Source organism: Drosophila sulfurigaster, chromosome 3 (assembly GCF_023558435.1).
Source record: "Drosophila sulfurigaster albostrigata strain 15112-1811.04 chromosome 3, ASM2355843v2, whole genome shotgun sequence".
Lineage (NCBI taxonomy): Eukaryota > Metazoa > Arthropoda > Insecta > Diptera > Drosophilidae > Drosophila > Drosophila sulfurigaster.
Genome location: NC_084883.1, coordinates 37,027,261 through 37,051,322, shown reverse-complemented (window position 1 = coordinate 37,051,322; position 24,062 = coordinate 37,027,261). Strand labels below are relative to the sequence as shown.

At 36.8% G+C, this 24,062-nt stretch overlaps 1 protein-coding gene and 2 long non-coding RNA genes across 3 annotated transcripts in view; 2 read left to right on the top strand and 1 right to left on the bottom strand.

Annotated features, from left to right (window-relative positions):
* Positions 1-24,062, bottom strand: part of LOC133846508 (uncharacterized) — a 96,909-nt gene that overhangs the window by 43,614 nt on the left and 29,233 nt on the right.
* LOC133846036 (uncharacterized) lies at positions 533-1,400 on the top strand. The gene is made up of 3 exons (XR_009894836.1): positions 533-602; positions 659-815; positions 1,259-1,400. It is a non-coding gene; the product is annotated as an uncharacterized LOC133846036 (long non-coding RNA).
* LOC133846510 (uncharacterized) lies at positions 1,732-10,086 on the top strand. Its single transcript, XR_009894876.1, has 2 exons — positions 1,732-2,287; positions 9,683-10,086. It is a non-coding gene; the product is annotated as an uncharacterized LOC133846510 (long non-coding RNA).

Here is a 24,062-nt window from a genome sequence, read left to right as displayed (position 1 = left end):
CACACACACACACAAACACATTCACTTATACATGGGCATGCATATACACATACTCATAACTCAATTGCATGAGCGTATAGCATATACTTTTTGAAGGCATTTTATAACCTTTTTGCAGTCTGTTGTCATACAATTAAAAACTACGAAATACCCTGCAAATAGTCATTATAATTATAACTATTTTTTGAAAATAAAATTAACTGCATTTTTACTTTAATAAAAACTAATGAAAAGCACTTTAATTGCACTTAACATATAATTCAATTTAATTTTGTTACCAAGAAACAAGCAAGAAAGCAACTGTCGATTATGCTAGAATTTCAGATACGAGCAACTCATTCTCAATAAGAGCAAACCAATGTGATTTTGTTTTATTTAAAATATACCAAACCAATCTAAAAATACTAAAAAAAAAGACTTAAGTCTTTAGCTGGTTTATCGTAATTTATTCAAATATACCAGATTGTCAACTAAAGCAAATGGAAATCTTTTTTTGTCATATAAAATCATTTCTTAAATAACTTCTACAAAATTTCATCTCATCACAGGGTATTATTATATCAACTCCATTTTGTGCAGACCATTAATGTGCAGCTGACAATGTAACTGTTGCTTTTTAATTAATGGCAAATTATAAGAAATTAAATTGAATTTAAAGTTTGCCCAGCAGCTGCAGTGAAAGACATAGAGCAGCAACCGGAAACCGGCAAAAAACATTGCGCCTTTAAGCATGGATTTTTTTCTACACTTCCTCCTCCCCGCTCTTCGCTGTACTTTGGAATTTAATTCATTTGTGTATAGGAGTGTATGTGCATGTGAGTGTGTGTGTGTGTTTGAATGAGCGAGCGAGCGAGCGTCTGCTTGCTTTTTGTGCATTAATTCCATTAAAAGCGCTTCGATAACATGTTTCACGCTTGGTCGCTTCCATGGCGTCGGCCCCTAAAAATATGCAATACAAACAATTTTTCATGCCGCAACGCCACCCCAGCAGTCAGTTTTTTTCCAGCACTCTCTCTCTGTGCTCCTCTCCACCTCCCTTCCTCTCACTCACGTGCCTAGCACGTTGCAGAGGCACACGTTCTCAGCTCGCTTGAATTTTTATACAGCGCCAGAGAGAAAGCAGCGCAAAAAAGTCAGCTTGGCAGAGGCTGCATGTCTATACATGCACGATATGTGTGTATTTTTGTGTGTGTGTGTTTGTGTGCTTATCGCTTCATATGTTATGTATAATAACATCACCTTCATCTGCTATTCATAGCATGTTCATCAATCAATTAATCGATACGCGCAATGCCAAACGAAATTGCTGGGAGTCTGATTCTGTGTATATGTGGGAAATGGAAAAACTCCTGGCTCAGTTGAGTGGAAGGCGTTGTAATATTAATAAAATGAAATAAAATATATATATAAATAACAAAACCAAAAACGAAAAAAATACATATATTATTTGTGTGCTAAAAATGACAAATGATGTGAGAAATACAAAAGTTGCAAATGATTGCGAAAATATAACGCAAAAGTGGCGGAAATTATTCGCAAATACTTTCTTAAAAATATTAAATCGAAACTTTGATGTGAGTAAATAAGAGCAACAACTATCTTCTCTATAAATAAACATGATTTATTTATTAGTGCATTTTAAGCACTGCACACTATTTTACAGTTCAAAGTTTTATTTTTAATTTTAAATATATATTTTTTCCTTATATTTTTTCTCATTTTGCTTGCTGAATATTGTTCTACAACTACTATTTTTTTTATTTGATTTTCTTGTCTTGGAAATGTTGTACATTTTGTGTATTTCTATTGTATTTCTTTTGCCTTGCTCTAATTTTGTTCTGTCTCTCTCGATATTTTTTGAGATTTCCTTGCCAAGTTGAACAAGCAATTAGACTATGCAAAAGTTGTGTCTCTCTGTCTCTGTCTGTGTTTTTCTGTCTGCACAATGACCAGCATGAAAAATATGTTGAAACATGAAAGCAAATTTCTTGGCTCAAAAGTCAAGCAATGCAAATTCGAGAGGATGAGCGAGAGAGAGAGAGTGGAGGAAGGGAAACTGGACAGAAAACAATGTCAATGTGACTGCTAAGCGTTCCCCATAGCACAATTAAATTGGACTGCCAAGTGGTGCAAGAACTGAGAATGGGAATGAGAAGCACTCTCACAACTCAACTCGGAGGACACTTCTCTGGGGAGACACCTTTATGAAGTTCGGGGGCACAAAAAACACACACAACGAACAGCACACAACTAACGATAAGCACTATGATTATGGCTGGTGGAGAAGGTGAGTGTCATTTATTTCTCACCTTCCAACACTGTATGTGAGTATGTGTGAGTTAGGGGGAGTGAACCACGCCCACAACAGCCAACTCAATTGTCCATCTGAATTCTGTTTTTTGTCGATTGCTGTTCGGTGTTCGTTCACACTCTAATGACACATGTGGTCGGTCGCTTGTCGCTTCGATGTCGTTGTTTTTGCTGCATACTTTAAGGCGCTTAACACGTCTTCCAACATTTCTTTGCTCAGCTGTCAGTTGTCTCTGCTGCTGCTGTTGTTGCTTTTACCTTTTTAGTTGTCTTGTCGCCAATGTTCTCTAAGCTTAAACGTGCTTTGCTTTTGATAGCGCTGATTACCACAAACACACACACACAGACACACCTCTACACACACATTCGCAGACAGACTTGGGGAATGGCAAATCGATCCATTTCAGTTTGATTTTGTACCGGCAACTACATAAACTGCTGTGATTTAGTTTGCCAGGTGCTTAAAGCACTTTTTTATAGACTCTGTCTGGTCAATACATAATCAGAGATAAGTCTGCCGAGTCAGGCACAATAGCAAAGGTTGATTGAACTCGCTGGCAAACAGGTGTTGGCATTTAATGCAAAAAAGTGAAGATTAAAGGACTTTGATTATTGCAACGATATTGGTGATGAGCACTTAAAAATTTATGTTAAAAGAAGCACTTTAACACCCAGATTAATGTTCCACTTATAAAAGTTTGTCATGTAGAAATTTATTGTGTGTCTGTTTATAATTATAAATACTAGTATTAACTAAAGAAGAATTTTGTTATCTAGAATTTTATCTTTTTAAAGTTTTTAAATGTTTTACAAAATTATAGTAATTCAAATATATTTTTAAGAACTATTTAATAAAAACTTATAATTATTATAGCTAATTTTTTTAAACAAATCATTTTGTCAATTGATGAGATTGCTAATTTTGAGCTGAAGTGCTAAAAAGATTTATCGCATCAAGAATTAAATTTCAAATGTATGTAAATATTAATATAATAAATATAATATTATATATTTTAAAACTTTTTGCTTGTATATACATACATATCATATTTCTTGAAATCTTTACTAACTACAGTTGCCTTTTCAACTTGTCTTTCAGTACTTTAAAGCCCTCTCAAGTGAAAGTGAATAACTCTTAAAGTTCAACTAGCAATTTCCACACAAATTGCTCTAAATATCTGTCCCATTTGTGTAATGTGTAATTAACATTTCAAACAGTCTTAATTGCATAATATGCAAAACAAGAAAAAAAAAAGAAAGTGAAAAGCTTGCCAGTTGTGCTCATGATTGACTTAAGCCTTCCGCCTTATAAATTTGTGTTATTTCTGCTGTCATTATGTCAACCAAATGGAAGCAGTTTTCAGATGTGAATTCGTTTCATCTAATGAAGGCCATCTGCAACTGAATACTTTGAGGGGCAACTATAAGCAGCTGTTGTCCTGTAAACCCTTTTTTGTGGCTTGGTAAACCGAGTGTGAACACACAGCGAATTGTTGCCAAAAAACATTCAGCAAGAATGTAACCCAAAATTGTCCTTCACTTGTGTCCCTGAGTACAACATCTTTTGGCATTCACAAGCATGTCTCTAGCGACCAGAAATTTATAATCCCTTGCAGAAACTTATAGTTGCTTTTTAGGCCTTTTAAATTATGCAAACTGCTTTTGTCACACACATAGAGAGGGGCGAGTGAACGAGTCTTGCTAAACACATGGCGCTAGGCTGCGCCTGATGTGTTGTCCATTGCCCCAGAAGCATACAAAATATCTTATTACCGGCACTTAAAAGCAACACTAAATTTTAATGTGACAAAGCACCGAAAAATACCAGACGACAGTGCACAGAAAGTGGAGAGAGTAAGAGAGGGAGAGGAGGAGGTTTTACAGGGCTTGTAGTTGGGTTCTAGGCGCAACCATAATTTAATTTAATTACAGGCAGCAGCAGTTGCTAAGCATAGGTTCAATAAAGTCGTCAGTTAACACACAGCCCCATCCTCTTCTCTCTTCCCTTCTCCTTACTATTTAGTCAAAAGCGGCTACACAAAATTCGTGTCGCAGCGCAAAACGTTTGGGGGGTGGCACCCACTCATTCATTATGAATGTGGTTTCGGGGCTTTGAGTGGCACGCCTACTTCAGACTACAACTTGACTTTGGCTCGCAGACACACACACACACACACACATACACATATTCATAATAAACTGCCACAAATCTCAGACATGCAAACAATTTTGAAAATTTGCCCGCTTTCTCGGGGACTCTCCCAAAAGTGCATGACCCTCAAATGTCCTTAAGCTGTCAAAAATAAGTGTCAAAAGTGGGCAGCCTGTCATCCCGATGGCAGCGTCAGCGTCAGCGTCGAGAATAACAACGAAATAATAAAAAATGAAAATGAACAAAAATAAAGTAAAACATAAACACAAATTTTTATATTGTTACTTTTTCATCTCTCTCCCACTCTCCGCTCTCTCTCTCTCCACTCTCCACTCTCTCACAACACAATGAAAAATTCGCAGTCAGCCAGGCAGCTTCTGCCTGCTCCTGGCATGTCCTTTAAGTGGCCGTTTCGGCTGCTGGCCACGCGCGCGCCTACAGAGAAAAAAAACCAACAGAAAAAAAAAAGCAGCCGCCGCCATATTGAAATTATGTAAACGGCTGTCGAGAGCACCGGAAACTGCGTGGCGTTTGCTCTGTCTCCCCCTTGGAAATATTCCCTTCCTTCCTTCTCTCCTGGCTGGCATAACTATACACAATATTTTGTGCTTTTCTTCTCGCCGCTGCCACCTGCTGTGCCTCTCCTTTCGGTTCTCCTCCAGATCTGTCTGGCTCGCAGCTGGGCTCCACTTCATTTGCATTCATTCCGTTTGCATATTTTTAGAGTGTGTTCTCCATCGGCGCTTGTTTATCAAAAATTAAAGGTTAATTTTGCCTCCACAGTCGTCGCGCTGTCATTTAATTAGCCACCTCTCCCTCCCGCTAGGTGGTAAGCAAGAAGCAAATGCGCTGAGTTACATAAATTTGGGAAGCTGCCTTGATTTCCAAAAACTGGCAGTGAGTAATCATCAGTTCGCTCTTGCTCTTTATACCCGCTACCCACAGGCTAAAAGGGTATTATAATTTTGTGCAGATCCCATAGACTAGCTGTGAGTAGATAGTTGCAGTAGGTCATTTGACAATCTGGTATATTTGGAGCACAAACTATATTTGCGATTGACTCTTCCCCAAAAATTTGATTGCGAACACAGAAAAAATGTAGAAGTTATATTAGAAATAATTGTATATAGTATATTTGGATCATAAGAGTATATTAATTTACCAAATACTATTGTTGGTATATTTTAGTATTCTTTTGGCATATTAAGTTGGTATATCGGTAAAGACTCAGGTATATTTCAGTATTCTTTTGGTATAATAAGACTCTGGTATAATTTAATTTGGTATATTTTTAAATTAAGACTGCACTGCGTTGCCATTATTGAAAATGAGTAGCGGGTATTTCACAGTCGAGCAACTTCTTAGCTGTTGTTTTTTTTTTCACTTGTTTCCATATTTATCACTGCTTCAAAACTCACACTCTGCGTGGGCGTGACCTCACGTACTGCCCCAGAGAGGAGGGAGAAAGAAGGAAAGAAGGAGATTTTTTTATTTGCTGCTATGCTTTATTTGTAGTCTACTTTTTGGGGCATGAATTTTAATTAGTTGTATGCTCATTTAGATTGGCGCTCGTTGTGTTTACGTGTTGTTGGATTTACACAGTTTTTGATTTGATTCTGTTGCAAGGCAAGAGTAGGAAGTGGGGAAGTAATAAGATAAAATAAGAGAGAAGCGAAACAGTTGCAAGCAATTTATCGAAGCTAGAAACATTTAAAGTTTTACATTTGAAAATGTTTAAATATTTGTGTTTTATATTTGGCAACAACACAATTTCTAATGCAATTTCACAAAATTCGGGCAATAATTTCGTTTATTTGTTTGCTTCAAATAATCTATTTAACTGCAGCAAACTATTGGCAACATTTTTAGCAATTAGTCAACAATATTTTCATAATAAAATTAAAAATTCTATGGCATTGATATTTGAAAATTTGCACCTAAAATTGAATTTATTTATACAACGTATTTGCAACTAAATCATTGTTTGCTTTGCTTTTCGTATTTACTCTAAAAATATCAATAATTCTTGTTAAAGATTTCATTCGTAATTCTATCTAAATGTTTTTTTTCTGCACTTCCTGTTAAACCAATTGAACTTTAACTTTATTTATTTAAGCATTTCGTGTCGACACCTAAAAGTCAGTTCGTTTTAGATTTTTTTGAGGTCGTATTTTTAGCGGCACTTGAGCCTGACATTTGGCACGATAATTCTCGGAATACAAATAAATGACACCCACACACACACAAAGGGAAGACGCAACTTTGTGTATAAATAAAACTCTTTTGTTATCTTTAAGCGACCAGTTTGTACTTTTGTTGTCAAAGCAAATGACGCCCAAGACTTTGTTGGCCAATTTGATGTCTCTTTAAGCAAATGAATAGGCCAAGTTATTTTCGTTGTCTTTCGTTTGTTTTTAAATTATTAACTCGCTTTTTCTTTTGGAGTTTTGCTGCTGCTTCTCCTGCTATCTCTCAGTCCGAGAGCAAGCAATTTACTCGCACATATATCATATGAAGTTGCTGCTCGCTTCTTCCCCCTCATTTTATTTCGCCTGCTTTGTCTTTCGCTTTTGCCCCTTCGGTGCGTATAATTAATCTAGCAGGGGAACGTCTAGCTGCTGCCTAGTTATTAATTTGTTGCCTCGGCTTCTTTTTCTACTTCTTTTGCGTTTGCACAAAACTCGTTTGCTGGCTTCACGCAATGTACGCAACGCACTTGTCAAGATTTATTTCAATTTGCTACGCACTCACACACTCACACACTCACATACACACACTCGCTAAATGACTCTTATCAAAATACACACACACATACATACAGAGTGAGCGAAGCATGTGGGCAACAAGTCAGCAAAGAACGTGCAAAAGTTGCTAGGCATCGGACTACGTGGCGTATACTTGATGCTGCCCTTCTTCCAGCTTTACTTTTGCCTCGCTTTCTTTCATTTTTTCCGCAATGTAGGCAAGTTTTCGCTCGAAGAAAAATGAGACACAAAAGTGCTGTGTAAATGTGTGAAATTAATACACACACACACACACACACACACCCGCACACACTCATGAATCTGTCGCAGCTGTGTGCTCTAGCGCAAAAGTTTTTGGGTCTATAAAATATACGTTATTATTGCATTAGGCCAAGTCCAAAGCGAAATAAAAATGGAATTTATGCCTCTTTATATACACCACACACATTTCTCCTCCCCTCAAATTGATAAACAACACACACACAACAACAACAAGAACAACTTATTTAGTTTGCTTTAGTCGACATGGCAAGTGTTCAAATTTATGAGTTTTGCGGCAGCAACAGTTGGCATTAACCCCTCACTCTCTCTAGCTTGCTTTATTAACCCCACAATGCCTTGTTTTATGGTAGCAAACGTTACAACTTGTTACCACTTCATTGCGACGTTGTTTTTCGTTGCTGCTTCTGCTTCTGCATCTGCTCGATAATTACATTTGGGAAACTCGTTTGCTTGTGACGCTTCGTTGGCCATTCGCTGCCATCAAACTGCATCAAACTGTCAAAGAGGGTTAACGAAAACGGGGGCAGAACGGGTGCAAAGGGGCAACTCATTTGCCAAAAGTTGCAAGTTCATGTGGCAACTTGTAGGTCAGTTCCACACACACAAACAAACAGCTGCCACTTGAAGCGTAACGCGGCAATTGCAACCGAAAGAAGACATTTCTCTCCTTTTCAGTTATTCTCGTTGTTATTTCTGTTCGCTTTCGTTGTTGTTGTTGTTGTTGCTGTTGTTGCAGCCTTCTGTTCCCGTTCGTTCCGCTCGAGCGCCATCTGTGGGTCGTTTGCTGTACCGCCGCTCCCTCCTCATTTGCGATGCTTTCAAGCTGATAGAAGCTACTCTCTATAACACTCGCTCTACTATATACGATAACGATGCGAGGAGCACTTGACCCTAGCAGACTGCAATGTGGCTTTTTCGCAGCAGATAAATGTTTGAATTCTTGCCAAGTTGCCACAACAAACTCATGAGCAGAAGGTGGAAGAAGGGAAGGGGAAGGGCAGCAAGCTGTTTTCTAGGGGGTTGCCATGGCATTTGCAACTGCTAAAATGGGTGTGAGATTTGCAAATTTATGCATTAAGCTGCTTACGTTGTTTCTCAATTGGTCGATAAACGAAATTAGCAATTTCGCATTACAAACAGATCAATACAAAACGTTAAAGAAAGGAAATAATTAGAATAAAGAAATATTCACAGATTGCAGACATTTATAAATGTGAGCTTATGTTCTTAGCCTGTAAATTTTTAGGCATTTGTCTATGAATTTCTTGACTTTGAATTTTGAAAAGCTAAAGTTCTATGTAAACACCAAAACTTCTTAAGAATATTGCATCCATGGTTGAAAAACACTTTGCTTATATAATATGTGAAGATTCTATAATTGTTGAATATCTTAAAGCTTCATAGAACTTATTTGAATATTGTCTTTAAATTTGGTTCTCTTATAAGGCTCGAGAATTGTAGAATGTTAAAAATTATTTTAACTAACATATTCATAAACTTTAAGAATATTGTCTTAAAGTTGAAAAGCTATGGCTTTTGTAATATGCAGTAATTCAAAAATAAACCAGACTTAGTTAGGAAATGTAAAAATATTATCTTCAAGCTTAAGCCACTTTACTTTTAAAATTGGCAAGAATTTCACTAAAAGTACTTTGAACCTGTCCAAATATTGCCTCTAAGTTTAAGAGTCGTTGCATTTATAATGTACAGTAGTTCTTTCTCTCTTAATGTGAATTTAAAATTGTAAAAACATATTTTGGAGCTATGAGCACTGTCTTTTAATTGTATGTTTTTTACTTATATCTTGCACGGGAATTCTATTAAACCCTTAAATTCTTAAATAGACTAAAAGTGAAAAGAATATTTGCTTCTTTAATGTGTTAGATATGAGTGCTGACACACAAGTAGATATACAGACCGACAGTCAATGCCAATGCCAATCAATCATAACAAAACACACCTCATAACAACAAACATAACATCTTTATATCACTTAAAAGTTATTTTGCCCTTCAACCCTTTTGGGTGCTTAGCATAAATATCAAATTTACTCACTCACTACCCTAAGGAGGAGGATACACATAAGATTAGCTTGTTTAGCTGTTGAAAAAACATACCTGAAAAGATACAGAAAATAATATGCCATTAGTTAAATAGACTCAAATTTCCACTTTCATTTCCATTTCGATATTAGTTTGTGCAGGACAATCCATTATTTTCAATATACCCCACACCGAAAGTAAACTAGAATGAACCGAAGAAAGAGAGAGAGAAACCCTTTTTGGCTAAGCAAAAAACCCAACTCAATTGCATAGCTACTTCAATCAATCAACGCTGACATTGAGCAGCTGCTGGGCAAGCCAAAGGGACACGCCCCCAAGCGGAACTCAATTACACTGTGATACACAAAAAACGAGGGGAGAAGGCAAAAAAAAAAAAAAAAAAAAAAAAACGGATAACTAACGAGACCCGGCGATGGTGACACAGTTTAAAACCTAAACATGCTCAAAGCTAAAGTGTAATTACGTCCGAAAAGCATTATTATAACATGTGGGAGAGAAACAAAGAGCGAAGAGTGAGGGAAGAAAGTAATGGAAAGGGGAAACGTGAGACGGCAGTCAAATGTGCCGCCAACATGCGAAAATTTATTTATGCACAAGGTCTTGGCGAACTACACGAAACATAAAGCGAAAACAGAAGTCAGAAAGCAGACGACAGGACGAACGGAAATGTGGGAGGATAAAACAGAACAGCAGCAGCTGAAGAAGAAGAAGAAGTAGAAGGAAACGGTAAAAAAAACAGCGGAGGGAATGTCATCAAGTAGCAAGTAGAAAAACGAAACAGAAACAGGACGAGAAACAGGACCTACATTCCGTGTTAGCTTTTGCGTTTGTTGCTTTCTTTGCTTTCTTCCATTTCTCTTTTATTCTTTTTGTGCCAACACTTTATTCAAAAGCAAAGGTCAAATAGAACGGATGCCACCGCTGAGAGGGATGGAAATGGGGTTGGGACACGAGAGCTTCGGACTTCGGACTGGGGATTGCTTAGGTCAGAGACAGGTGAATGGGAATGTGTTCTGTTGTTGTCCTCTGGCTGTGACATAATTTTGAACTACACTTTCAGCTTTTTTTTTGGCTTTCGGGTTTATCTGTAAACACATTTGCTAGACGGTTAGTTTTGGCTGCTGCTGCTGCTGCTGCTGAGGAGCGAGCATTCCCACCTGACACATCATAATGAAGCAATGAAGCAAATGCTAGAATGGGATTTTTAATGGAATTTGTGGTTATCGTGTCGTTTGTTTTATTTATGGCCCATACAAGGACGAGACTCGAAACACATTCGGGTTGAGAAATTCTCATTATTGTTATGGCCCATTGCTGTTGTCATTACCTTAAACGTTGATGAAGGTCTACTTCCCTTTCCCTTCTCTCCTTCTTTTGTCTAGTCTAGATAACAACTGCGATCTTTGTATATTTTTCAATCAATTTTTTCTTTTGTGGAAGGCTTTTGCGGCAGACCAAAAGTGAAATTGTTATGTAAATGTAAATTCAATTTGAAATTAATAATGAATTAGGGTTAAAGTTGATGTTGCTGATGGAACTGGGAACTGGGAGATGAGAGCTGGGGCTTTCATGGGGGCTTAAGGGACAATCAGTGTTTTCGGGTTTGGGGCAGCGAAATAAGTTGACAAGTAATGAGAAAAGTTTCGACCAAGAAAGAGCAAAGACTACAAGGGTTAACGACTATATATAGAGTGTTTTGTAACGTAGTAAATATTGAGTGTTCTATTTTGAGAAGTAAGCATCACATGAAATTGGAAATTGATGCGCAAATGTGAAGATAAAAACAAAATATTTTGTAATGTAAGAGTCTATATTGTAACACTCTTCTGGAAAATATAAAACATTATTGTAATTAAAGCAAAACATTGAAAAAATATAATACACATATAAAAATAAAATATACATATTTATAAATTCTATTTGTTTTCCGCATAAATAAAAATATGTGAAATGCATCTTACTTTCTGGTTCATTAAAATATTTAACTAGTCGTAGAAAATATATATAATAATAGTCAAGCTTCTGCTGTTGATCCATTAAGCAATTAACAGCTTAACTATGAAGAGCCAAAGCTGGTTGCTTGCAGAAATTAAACTCCGTCAACTTCTCAAGCCAAGAGAAGAAGCAGCAGAACAGCTGAGAAGGGAGAAGATATCAAATGGAGGGAAAGAGTAAGAATAACTACAACAAAAGAACTACAAACTGGCTAACAATCCAAACAGAAGCAGCAGCAGAAGCAACAATAACAAAGCACAAACTGAACAACAACAGCAACTCTTGTGGTGCTTGTTGTATGTGTGTGTGTTGGCAAAGGGTTAAGGGGGCTAAGCGGGGTTAAGGATACAGGCAATATTCTCGCACAAAGTGGAGAAAAAAACTTGTTTTTATAGTCGGCAGAGGTAAAGTGAAAAAGAGTTGGAGAGTGTGTAGACTTTAGAGAGGGCAAAAGGGTTAAAAAAAAACTGGAAGAAGAGAAGAAAAACTTACTCGAACCGCGGCACTTAATTCGCTTCCCTATCAAAACAGCGACACAGACACAGAGTAGAGCAGAGTCACCTCGTTCTCTCTGAATCCTCTAAAGCTTTTGTTGCCCCCACCCTCAACTTGCTTGCCACACGTCTGAAGTGAGCTGTTGCCGTTACCGTCTCTTCTTTGTGTGGTCCAAAAAGGTTTTTTAATAAAAATATTAAATTTGCATATGTTGCTCCCAGACGCCAGCTTCGAACTCCAACTCGCAACTCGCAAACTCAGAGGCCAGACATTTTGGGGTTGCCTTTGGTTACCTGTGGCAGGAACTGCTTTTGCCGCCGGAAGTGGTAACCAGTCGACAGACCCCGAGAGAGAAACAGAGAGAGAGAGAGACAGAGACTGTGAGGAAGAGGCTTGAGTGGAGCTGCGGCAAGTGCGTTTTTATTGCCAACCTAGCCTAGAATTCAGCACTTTCTTCTCATTCCTCGCGTTCTTCAACGTTTTGTTGTTGCTGCTGTCCCAGACATTTATGACGCATGTGGCATGAGTTGCATGATGAAAGCAGCAGGAGAAGCTGCTGCTCAAACCACTCACTAAATTAAGTTCAAGTGAGCGCAAGTGCGGAAAGGTTTTTTTTTCTGCCGAGTTGCTACTTAAGCGCTGATTAAGCGGCTAAAAGGCAGAAGACTGGAGAGAAGAAAGTGAGGGAGAAAGAGGCAAGAGGATGGGTGAAGTTGTTCCCTACTTTGCTAATAAAGATGAAAGCATAAGAAATCACTCTAAATATATGGGAACAAAGTAAAGTCATTTACCAAAATTTGCATAGTTCTTGAAAAATTAATAAGTTAAACAAAGATAAATAAATTATATAATGAGTGAAGGAGATTGCTAAGGAAGTTCAGTGATTCTTTAGCTCATTATAATGTTATATTACATGTGACTTTGTTTTTAATTTCTATCATTTTCATATTTATTTTAAGATTGTGGCATCTCGTTTATTGCTTTTATTGATGTCGCTTCAGTAGATACATTTTTGATCTCAGTTACGTCTTCCATATTTTCAGAAACAATATTGGACTTTTTTTTTTCATAGTTATTCCCCCTATTTTTTTAATATTGCGTTTTTTCAGTAAATCGGATACGTATCTCTTCTCAATTTTTATCCAAAAATATTGTAATCTATTTTGTTGATCAGATTTTGCTTTTTTCATTTTGCTCTCTGTCAATTATGTTCCTCAACAAATATGACAGAATTTTACATTTTAAAAGATTTTTATGCACAAACTTTTAAAAAGCTCAGTGCAAACCTCAAACACTTGTACTAAAAAAAAGTTCAACCAATGCATTTGCTATTTGTTAAAAGTGACTCAAAGTGAATATTAAATCACATTTTTGCCAGTCAATTAAAACTCTGGCAAAACTGGCAAAAGAGCAAAAAATATGCGCAACTATAAGAGTCACATTCATATCTTTGATGTCGCATAATCCCAGTCACATGTCAGATGTACATATTTGTATCCACTATAAATGTATCTGTGCAGCTGTATCTGTATCTGTATCTCCAGCTGTAGCTGTAACTGTAACTGCGACTGTGCTCATCTTGACAACCTTTTGTTGTGGTTTTTACAGTCGCCTCACAGCACATAAAAATTGCATGTGCCCAAGTGCAGAGCTGATTTCCTGAAGCAAAAACCGGGACAGAATATTGGGGGTATCAAGGGGAGGTGGAGATGGGGGCAACAGGGGTGCATTGTGTATTGTACAAGTCAGAAAAATGTCAAGCGATAAGCAAAAGCCGCTTACATTCAACTTGGGCCAAACAAAACGTCAACAGGGAGGCCAACACGATGCTCTCTGTTCGTTCGTTGTTGTTGTTGCTGCTGCTGTTGCTGCCAATTTCTGTTTGACAGTATTAAATGTTGCCCTGGCAATTGTCTTTATATATTTTTGATGTGGTTTGCAACGGCTGCACGGCACAAAACTATAAGCGATTTACAGTTCAGTTGTGAATTTGTCCGGAGAACAGCAGAGAAAAACTCTAGTGTGTAATTTAAAAAGAGAGCCTCTTAGAAAAAAAAGGAACGAGTTGAGTCTTAATCAAAATGAGCTGCAAGCAGCTCGAACTGATAAAAAGTGTCATAATATTTAAGCTCTTTAAAGCTTAAGTAACCCAAAAGCAGCTTAGTGGAGTTGTTTATAGGTAAAAGATATCTTCAACTTTGTTTGCCAAATGACTTTTTGATGTTTAAGCCGAGAATATGAAAGGATTAAGGTAGGGAAAGTTAAGAATTGTAAAACAAATGAATATCATTAATGAATATTTATGTAAATATAATTTTAAATCATTTCTTTATTAATTTATTTATTATATAACATATTTAATCAGAGAGTTGGTAGTAAACTAAATCCTTCAGCGAGAGATTATTAAACAATTTAAACCAACCATAATGAGATATTTTAAAATTATTTGGGAAACAGACTTATTAATTTGGGCGTTGGAAAATAAATATTGCATAGAAAAAAGTCTCTTTACCTAAAGCATGTCATGAAATATATTACGTAATATATGATGTTAAAATATTTGTTAAAGAATGTGTTTTTAATTTCACAATCTAAAACTATATTGCAATTAACTTCAATGCAAATTAATGTCGCAATCTAAACTAAACTGAGGCAACAACTTATCTTAACAAAATTCAAGTTGCGCTGCTCTCGAATAATTTCGAGTTCAATTAAGTTATTAAAACAGAGCGAAAACAAGTTCAAAGCTGCTCTGAACTGAGGAATTTGCTATGCAAATCACATCACGAGGCTAATTTAATACATTTCCATTATGCATATATTTAGAGAGAAGAATTCTCACAGACTTCTTAACACCTAAATAGGAACACAGCCAAAACACTGACTTGACAACTTTATTTAAAGAAGTTTCATGTTTTACTTCAAAAAAATGTTGCGTAAAAAAAAAGTTACCGTAATAAAGCATTACACATTATAATGATGGGAACATGTTACTGCAACGGCAACAACAAAAACAACAACAACAAAACTAACAAGCAAAAATGTTGTCAACAAAAAGTTTTGAGCAGCGAAGGAAGAGGAATTGTAGAAAAAGTTTCGCAACATCATCAAAATGCGCTCAGGCCTAATTTAAATGTGTTTGAACTTCTTTTGCGCCTTATTTTATATTATTTACATACACACAGCGACAACAGCAACAGCATCAGCAAAAAGAAGTGGAAAAACTTCTGAAGATTTTTCTTTAAATGCGAAATCTTCTTTTCGACTGAGTTTTGACTGCGAAATGTTTGCACAGCTTTAAGTTTTAACACGCCAACTTTTTGCTCCTCAAACAAAAAACACACAAAAAGTTTTATGCTTTTCTTCTATTTGTTTTTGACGTATGTCGCATTAATGCAAATATAATCTGGCCACGCCCCCTGTGCCTCCCCCATTTTGTGACTGTGACTGAAGTTGGACAAATTACAAATTGAGAGCTGTGTCAACACTTTTCGGACCAATCCCGATCCCGTTGCTGGCGACAAACTTGACCTCAAGTGAAACTTTAATGCAGCGGACGTCGACAGCGTCAACTTGCAACTGGCAAAAGCAAACTAAAACTCACTTCTAAGTTTTTAAGTTCTTAAGTACACATATCACCTGCTGAGAAAGTGAAGAAAACGAAATGGGGAAGGGAAAGGGGAAGGGGAAAAGTAACCGCAACAAATGTGGTTGTTGTTATGCAGACTTAAAATCTTAAGCTGAAGTGGCAAATAATGCCAACCAAAGTAAAATGATTTATTTACAGTGCGGCAAGTTTGCTTAGCCAGCGGATAAGGCGATTAAATACTAAATAGAATACAGTGCGACTTGACTAAAGTGAACTTAGAACTGGATTATCAAGCAACTTTATGTGACAGAAGGAAGTAAACATTAGAAATAGATTCTTTACTAAATTAATACATCTTCAACTTAAGTTGCTTAGACAAGGACAAGGACAATACGCAAAATTATAAAGCAATATGAATAAGTTCAATAGAATGAACAAAAAGCGTCTCCAGTAATGTTAATTATAATTGCATTTAAATGAATCACAAAAATATCTTAAAGAGCGAAGTCAAATTTTAGACGCGTCAATTCTATCTAATTGTAAAAATATTTTACTAAAAAGAAGTACTCTAAAATTAAACCAGAGCTATCGCTGAATAACTTCAACAATCTTATTAACAATCAAATATTTACCTTTTTTAAATTGTAGACACTTTTTTAATTCAACTAATAATCCAAATTGCAATTATAAAAGTTCATCAAAGAGAGGTAAAATTGTAGCTACTTGAATAGCTTTAATTATAATTGAATTTCACATATAGTAAAAGAAAATGTTAAATACTTCAATGAGTCACACGTTGCTATAATTAATTCGCACTTCTTGACGCACGTTTTTGTTTGCATTTGAGCAAAGCAATTTTCCCAGAGTGCAGAATAAATACAAAACAAACAAACAGAACGTTTCGAAGGCAGCAAAGTAGGTCCACTTGCAACACGCTATAAATAGGCAAAATAATGCGTATACGTCATGTGAGTCACGTACGTGAGAGCATCAAACGAAGCACTTGAAACATTTTGTGCATTTTATTTGATGTTTATATTCGATTAAAATATTGCAAGTAAACACTGCATCTAAAGAGCTGTCATATTTTTCAGTTCGTTTTCGTTTTCGATTTCGATTGCAATTTCCCCCAATGCCAATTGCAAGCTGTTTTCGGCTTAAAAACTCATTTGGCTGATGGAGGAGAGTTGAACTCCGAAATGGGTTTTGATCATTAGTCATTTGTAGCTGCATACTAGCTGTAGCTGTAACTGTAACATAATCCATGACTTGACTTGGTTACTGGCTGGTCAAACCCACTTCATTTACTCCTTCCTACCTACCTGCCCGACTGTCATAAATCAGTTTCAGTTCTCGACCCTTTCAGCATGCACGACAAGTTGGCCTTTTTCTAGCGGTAATCCAATACCTAACAAACCCAACTCAATCCCAATCCCAATCGCAATCGGCATCGTCATCGTCATAGTCGACGCAATCCCAGTTCTCGACAGCTACGCACATGCCAAGAAAGCAAACCCACAATTGGCCACGTTTCGATGTCAAGCCTTGGCAATGTGTTTATGTGTGTGTGTGTGTGCTTAGTTGGCCAACAACAGTTGCTGCAATCCCCAGTTGGTTGTAGTCTTGTACTTTAGCTTGCAACATGCCACAAAATCAATGAGCATAAGCTATTTGTAAGCGGGGCAACATCAACCGGGCGACAAGCAAAACAACTGGCGACAGTTTCGAAGCAGTTGGCAAATTTTGAAAGTGAAATTTGATACAGAAGCTGCCACATACGCACGTTGCACGTTGCATGCTATCTGCATACCCGCCTGCCACTTGCCTCATACACAACATGCGCAACGTGTGTGTGGTGGCAACTTCTTCTCTTATACGGCTTCCTCTGAGCTCCTTTATTGCTTCCTCTGCCAGCTGCCAGTTGTGCCTGGTGTAAAATAAGTTGACCAACAGCACAAAAACAAAATCAAAATTGCTTTGACAAGTTCCTTTTTAGTTGGAAAAGGGTTAGACAAGAGGAGGGGGAAGGAAAGTGAGCACTTCTAAGCTTCAATCCAAATAGTGTGGGCAGTATATAAACTTTGCTTTATATTGATTAGTTAGAAAACTACTCAAATTTATTTTTCCCTTACAAAAATCTTTAATTTAGTTTACATTACTTTTTTTCAGAATAATTTTTTTGGGTCATATTTTCTGCTTTTGTTTTTTTCTTTAAACGAAACGTTTAATTAATTTTTGGTTTCAAGTTACAGCGGAAATTTGATTTTTAATACCTCAATTACTTCCGTTTAGCACTTTAAAAGTATTATGTAGATTTTTTGCTGCCTTTTTTCATAAGCTCAAGTTCATTGATTAATACTACTTAAAGCCAAGCAAGGCAGCTCAAAGTTTCAATTACTGCCGAGTCTAGACAAGTTCGTAGGTACAAAAGAGGCTAAAGCGCAACTTCTCAGACAGCTTTAAGCAGCTTAGCATATTAGTTGATTGAGAGACAACTTTAATACACTTCGAAGTAACTTAACTGTCAGCTTTAATGAGCTTTAAGAGCTTAAGTAGCTGACTGCGTTTTCTTGTAGTGAAAACTGCATGTTTTGTATTTAGATTATTTAGGTGAATTCATGTTGAAAGTGACAGCAAATTTCTTTTTCTCTCTCTCTCTCCCATAATTCCCATAATCATGTTAATTATCTCATACATAATTAAGCATCATCATCCGCTTGTCCTGCCATGTTTTATGCCATTTATTTTGTGCTCATTTCTCATTCCTTCAGAGTTTGTCCTAATTTATGCATAGAAAAACTCATGCAGCCATAACAACTTGCAAATTTTTCGCCTGGATATGGACACCTGCACACCACACACCACACACTGTACACCACGAAAGGACACAGCTTAGATAACAAATCTGAGCTACGTCAACTTTGCCTCAAGAATTTGTTGAACGCGTTGCATTTAATCAATGTCAGTGTGGAGAAAAAACGGGAGGGCGGGACGAAGGCGAGCATTAGCAAATATTTGCGCTGCACTTTGCCTGAAAAATGCAGCTATTTAAGTTTGGGAGTGAACCTCAAGGCAACTTCAGCTGCGACAGGTGCGTGACTCATGCGAGAATCTCATTTTTCCAACTTGGCTGCAAAAAAAAACAACGAAGCGAACAAAAAAAAAACGAAAACTATTACTGGCTTCTTGAGCTTTGATTTCAACGTTTCTTTGGCTGTTCTAGTTGTGAATGACAGGGAACCATTTAATTTGTGTGACACCTCTCGAGACTCTGAAGACTCAAGAGTCAGTCGCTCTCGAGTCAGTTTCCAGTTGCAGCAAGACAGTTTTTCGATGTTGCGACTCGTTTTGCAGTTTTGCAGCAACCCCCCGAAAATGAATGGTTAGCTGTCAAGTTGAACAAACTAAATGACAGTTTATGCAATGTCAAGAACCCCTATATCAAACCCATTCCCATTCTGTCACAGACTGACAAGTCAACAAGTCACAAGAACAAAGACGAGCAGCAAACTACAGAGAAAAGAGCAACAGCAACAACTAAAAAGAGCAAGACTTTTAGTTTAGCGTATAATTCTTAAAATGCGCTTTGACTTCTATTTCTTTTTATTTTTCGTTCTGCATATGCAACATTTTTTTGTGAGTTTGAGTTGTTAACTTTCTATTTTTTCGTTCCTTTGTGCATTGTTTATTGCTCATGTCCATGTCAGAGCGCCGCGAAACATGCAACATTTTCTTTTGTTTGTGATCTCGACGCAGCCACAAACATGACAGGTTAATTCGACTGTCAAAACTGGAATTTATCAGACAACCCACGCGCCGCAAAAAAAAGAACGAATACAAATAAAATGTTGGAAGGAAATAAACCGCAACTCGACCAAAAAGCCCCAAAGGGCATTACACAGCGCAACGGCGGCCTTTACTTTCGCTTTAGTCCTGCCTTTTGTTTCGCTGCCCAGGGAAATAGCAAGAGAGAAGAGCTTAAACTGTTGTTACACACAGAAAATATTTGAATGTGTGTGGGTGTATTGCTAAGCCACAGTCTGCACAGGCTTAGCCAGCAATTGAGTATTTATTAAGAGCTTTCTCGCATAAACACAGTCTACACATTCAAGTGAAAGCACATTGCTAGTGGATTAACATTAAAAGAAGTTTTGTTTTTACGCTTTACATTATATATAAGTGTTAGCAATTTCAATGGCTAAAAGCTCATTAAAGCTCGGATTGAAATTGTCCAAGTAATATTATTGACCTCAAAGGTGAATTTAGTACATCCAAAACAGATGAAAGCTTTGTAGCGAATATATTTGCTACAGATTACAATATTTATGAATGCAATTTCATTAAGTAAATGTATATTAAAGCTCGGTATTATCTTAATAAGCAATGCTTAAATTTTATTGACTTCAAATTCAGAATTTACTATTGCTAAATACGATTACAACGATATATTAAATATCTCTATTTAAGTTCCCAATATGTAGTAGAAAATGTCGAAAAGTAAAAGCTCATTAAAGCTCTTTGCTTGAGCTTTTGACAATTTCATGAATATACAATACTATGATGTTAAAGGTGAATTTGGTAAAGCACAAAAAACTACTTATTTACAACATTTTATAACATTACTTTCAATTATAACATTGCTTTGCTTTGACTAATTGCAATTTAATTTACAAAATTCATTTTGCTTTACATCAAAAACTTAAGTTCATTAAATATTTATTTATGACAACAAAACTTTTAATTTTTTCCTCACTTATTTACTACCATTTTGTTATTGCAAATGCAGATTGAACATGCCAACAATACAACTTCATTAATTAAGTTCCTTTGTCAGTTGTCCATTCAGCCACAATGCTAATCCAATTCAAGCTTCATTTCAAGCTCATCACAAAGTCAACAGAGACAGTCCAATAGAGAAAAGGAGAGAAAGAGAGTTTGGCGAGAATTTCATTCCCTAGCGTGCTTTGATAACAAGAAGACTTCATTTGCGGAGCTCTTCAACTTGTTACATTTACAATAATTACACAAAATCTAAAAATCTCTAGTCAAACATTTGCACAAATCAAACTGAAAGCGTAGCAAAATTTTAATCTAAAATGCAAATATGAGAACTCAACTCAACTCGTCTCGTATCGTCTCGACTGAAGACACACACATATGCAATTGAAGTGGAGACTGAGAAAGAGAACGAGAACGAGAGAGAAAAATGCTCCCCAGCGAAATATATTCATAACAATTCTATTAATTTTTCTCTTTTGTGCAATTGAGGCTCGACTCCAGGCATTGTTTGACAAAGTGGTAGCTGCTGCTTCTTCTCTTCCAGCTGCTGCTGGATGAGATGCGATTTCTGGGTGGGGTTTTTTGATGGCATTGGATTGACTGGCACGCCGTTTGCCAATTTGCATATTCAATTGCCACAGTGACAGGCCGTATCGCAGCTGCAGAGACTGCTTCTCTTCTCAGTCTCTCTCTCTTTCTCTTTGTCTTCTCCTTCACTCTTTCGCTAGTTGGCATAATTGTCTGGCTATGAGTCAGTTGGCTGACAGTCTACCGACAACTGACTTGATTAGTATGAAGTGGCTGCCGTCTGGTCCTTCTAATCTACTGAGTGCTACTTCAAACTGATTTTCAATTTCCCAGCTCACATACATGCTTCAACTATTGCAATTTTTTATATTTTTAAAGTTGCATTTATAAAGCCATAATTTTGTTTAAACTTCGCAATGTAATGTGCATTTAATTCTATATCCTCAGCATACAATTTAATTATAAATTTCAGTTCTTATATTCATAATAATTGGCCAAAAGTTTAAGAAATATTCCTGGCAACAGAAGATTTTAAAGTATTTATTCAGAGTAGCCTATAAAAATATAACGTATACGTATAGAATTAATTGTACACTAAAAAAAGGAAACAGCAGAATTACTTTGGTTGATTGTATTTATATTTTAAATGTTGTGGTATATTGATCATTTTATACCAAAAAAAAAGGCTGCAGCTGTTATTTTAAATACCTTGATTGACTATCCTGTATATACTTTATGATATATTTTGAATTCTGTGGTATATTGATATACCAAATATTATTTCTGGTATGTTTTAGTTTTTTTCGTTGTATTAATTAAAAGCATCTTAACTGTAGCTCTCTTCCTTGTTCTATTTATGTCTGTCTCCTAATTTTACCTTTCTACATTGTTTAATTTATGATTAAGTCTGTTTCCGAATTTTACTTTACTAAATTGTTTAAAATTACATTGTTGGTAACTTTATTTATTTATACAACTGCATTCTTTTCTTAATTTCCTTCTTTATGTTCTAGGTACACATTGAATTCAAGTTCTAGCTTCTCAGTCCTTTCTCAACTTTAAGTCTCAAGTCAAAGTTCCTTGGCATCTCTAATTCGCTGCTGTTTTTTTATTATGCTTAGCTGTGTGTTCGGTGTTTGCTTCGCACTTGTGACGTCACACTTCCTCTTGAAGTGTTGCCTTGTTTTAGCCTCATTTACGTGCTTGGGCATATGTTTGGCTTGGCTTTGCTCACTTTTTTGACACCACAACAACAACGTCGACGACGACGACGGCACTTCAACGCTTCTTCCTACTCAAGTCGTTGACAACTTGTTGTTGGTTGGTTGGTTAGTTGGGTGGTTTGTTGGCTGAATTGGTGGCTTCTGTTTGTCACACTGCTCCCATTTTGTGCTGTTGCATAATTATGCACAGCGACACCGAGAGAGAGTGTGAGTGAGACTTTGCTTCCTGCCACGCCCCACGCTTCTGAATGCAAAGGCATCCCAGTTAGAGAGACTCGACGTGCTTGCCACTTAGCAATTCAATCACATTTCGCTACCAGCCACCGTCAGTTGCCCCCGCACCACTTGCCACACAGCTACTTGCCACCGCTGGTTGCCACCGCCACTTGGCGTTCTGTGAACCATTTCCTTGTGCACATTATAATTATCCTTGCGTTTAATTAACGTGTTTACACATACATGGCGCACTCTCTCTCTCTCTCTCTCTCTCTCACCACACACTCCCCCCCTCTCTCTCTCTCCCACCCTTTTGTCCTGCCCTTGTTGACCGAGTGACCCGCTCGTAAATTCCTATTTTTCCAAGTCTCTCTCTCGCTCTCTCGCACTCTTCCGTCTAGTTGCAACGCATCGTCTCTTTTAATGGCCGTTAATTTTATTTTGAACCGAGGGGGAAATTTAATTGCGGTCTGATTGTCGCTCTGTCCTCCGCAGACAGGACATTTACTAAGCCCCTTCCCCCACAAACTCTGGCCATAGACTTTGCTTTGACTTTGGCTTTGCGCTTTGACTTTGGTCAATTCAATTTTGTTTTGGCGTTAATCAGCATCGCTTGGCCGATTCGCATCGACAGTCTGAAAGCTTGCCGCCAGCAGCAACAATTCAATTAGCGCTTTAATTGATTTGCGTTTCGGTATTTGTCTTGAGCTGCAGCTTCCCCTTGTCATCTGCCCCTCTTGTCAGGCGTCTGCCAGCATAGCTGTCAATTGTCGTCCATCTTGCCGAAGTGCATTGTCTAAAGAGGAGATGGAGTTGGTGATGGTTTTGGAGAGGGAAGTAGAAGTGGGGGAAGGGCGCTGCCAAACATTGTTTGTGGCCACAAATGCATGGCCTTTGGTGTTATCGATAATTTGGTGAGCTGCGTTCTAGGCTTTAAATATTAATTGCCATGGCAATTATAGCAGACTTTAATGTGCTGACAAATATCGTGAATATGTTCGAGAAATATTTTAGATATAGGAATTGTTGTAAGTTTTTGTAAACAGGAATTTAATAAACATTTTTTATAGTTCGTTATTAGTAATTGTTCAACATGACTCAGGAAAGTCTAATGATAATTGTAGTACAATATAAAATAATAAGACAATAGCTTAAACTGAAATTTAGAGTTTTGTATTCTCAAATACAATTTTATTCAATTCAAAAATATAATGCAATAGCCCAATATATTTAAATTGAATAAATTGTTGGATTTTAGTTGTCTGGCAATATTTATTTATGTGTTTTTTCTGTAATAAGGTGAGAATTAAAACTTTACTTGTAGCTATACTATGAGAGGGCTGTATTACAAATCCAAAACGTTTAAAAAAGGTTATTTAAAAGATATACATACAAGTCAAGGCAAGATTTAGAAAAATTGAGTCTTCTAAATAACACCAAAGTAATTATAATTTATTGACTATTCTCACGATAATTAGCAGATAAAGTCTTCTTCATGTCAAAATAATTAATATTTAATGACAATTCTCATTTTTTCATTACTTGATCCTTTGCCTAACTTCTGTAATAACTTGGCTGAACAAATGATGTGTCAGTTGCTCAAGTGAAATGGAGTCATCGTGCAAGTGCTTCAGCTCAGTCATTACATCATTTTATCTGAGCAGTTTAACTGCTTCATCAGACAAA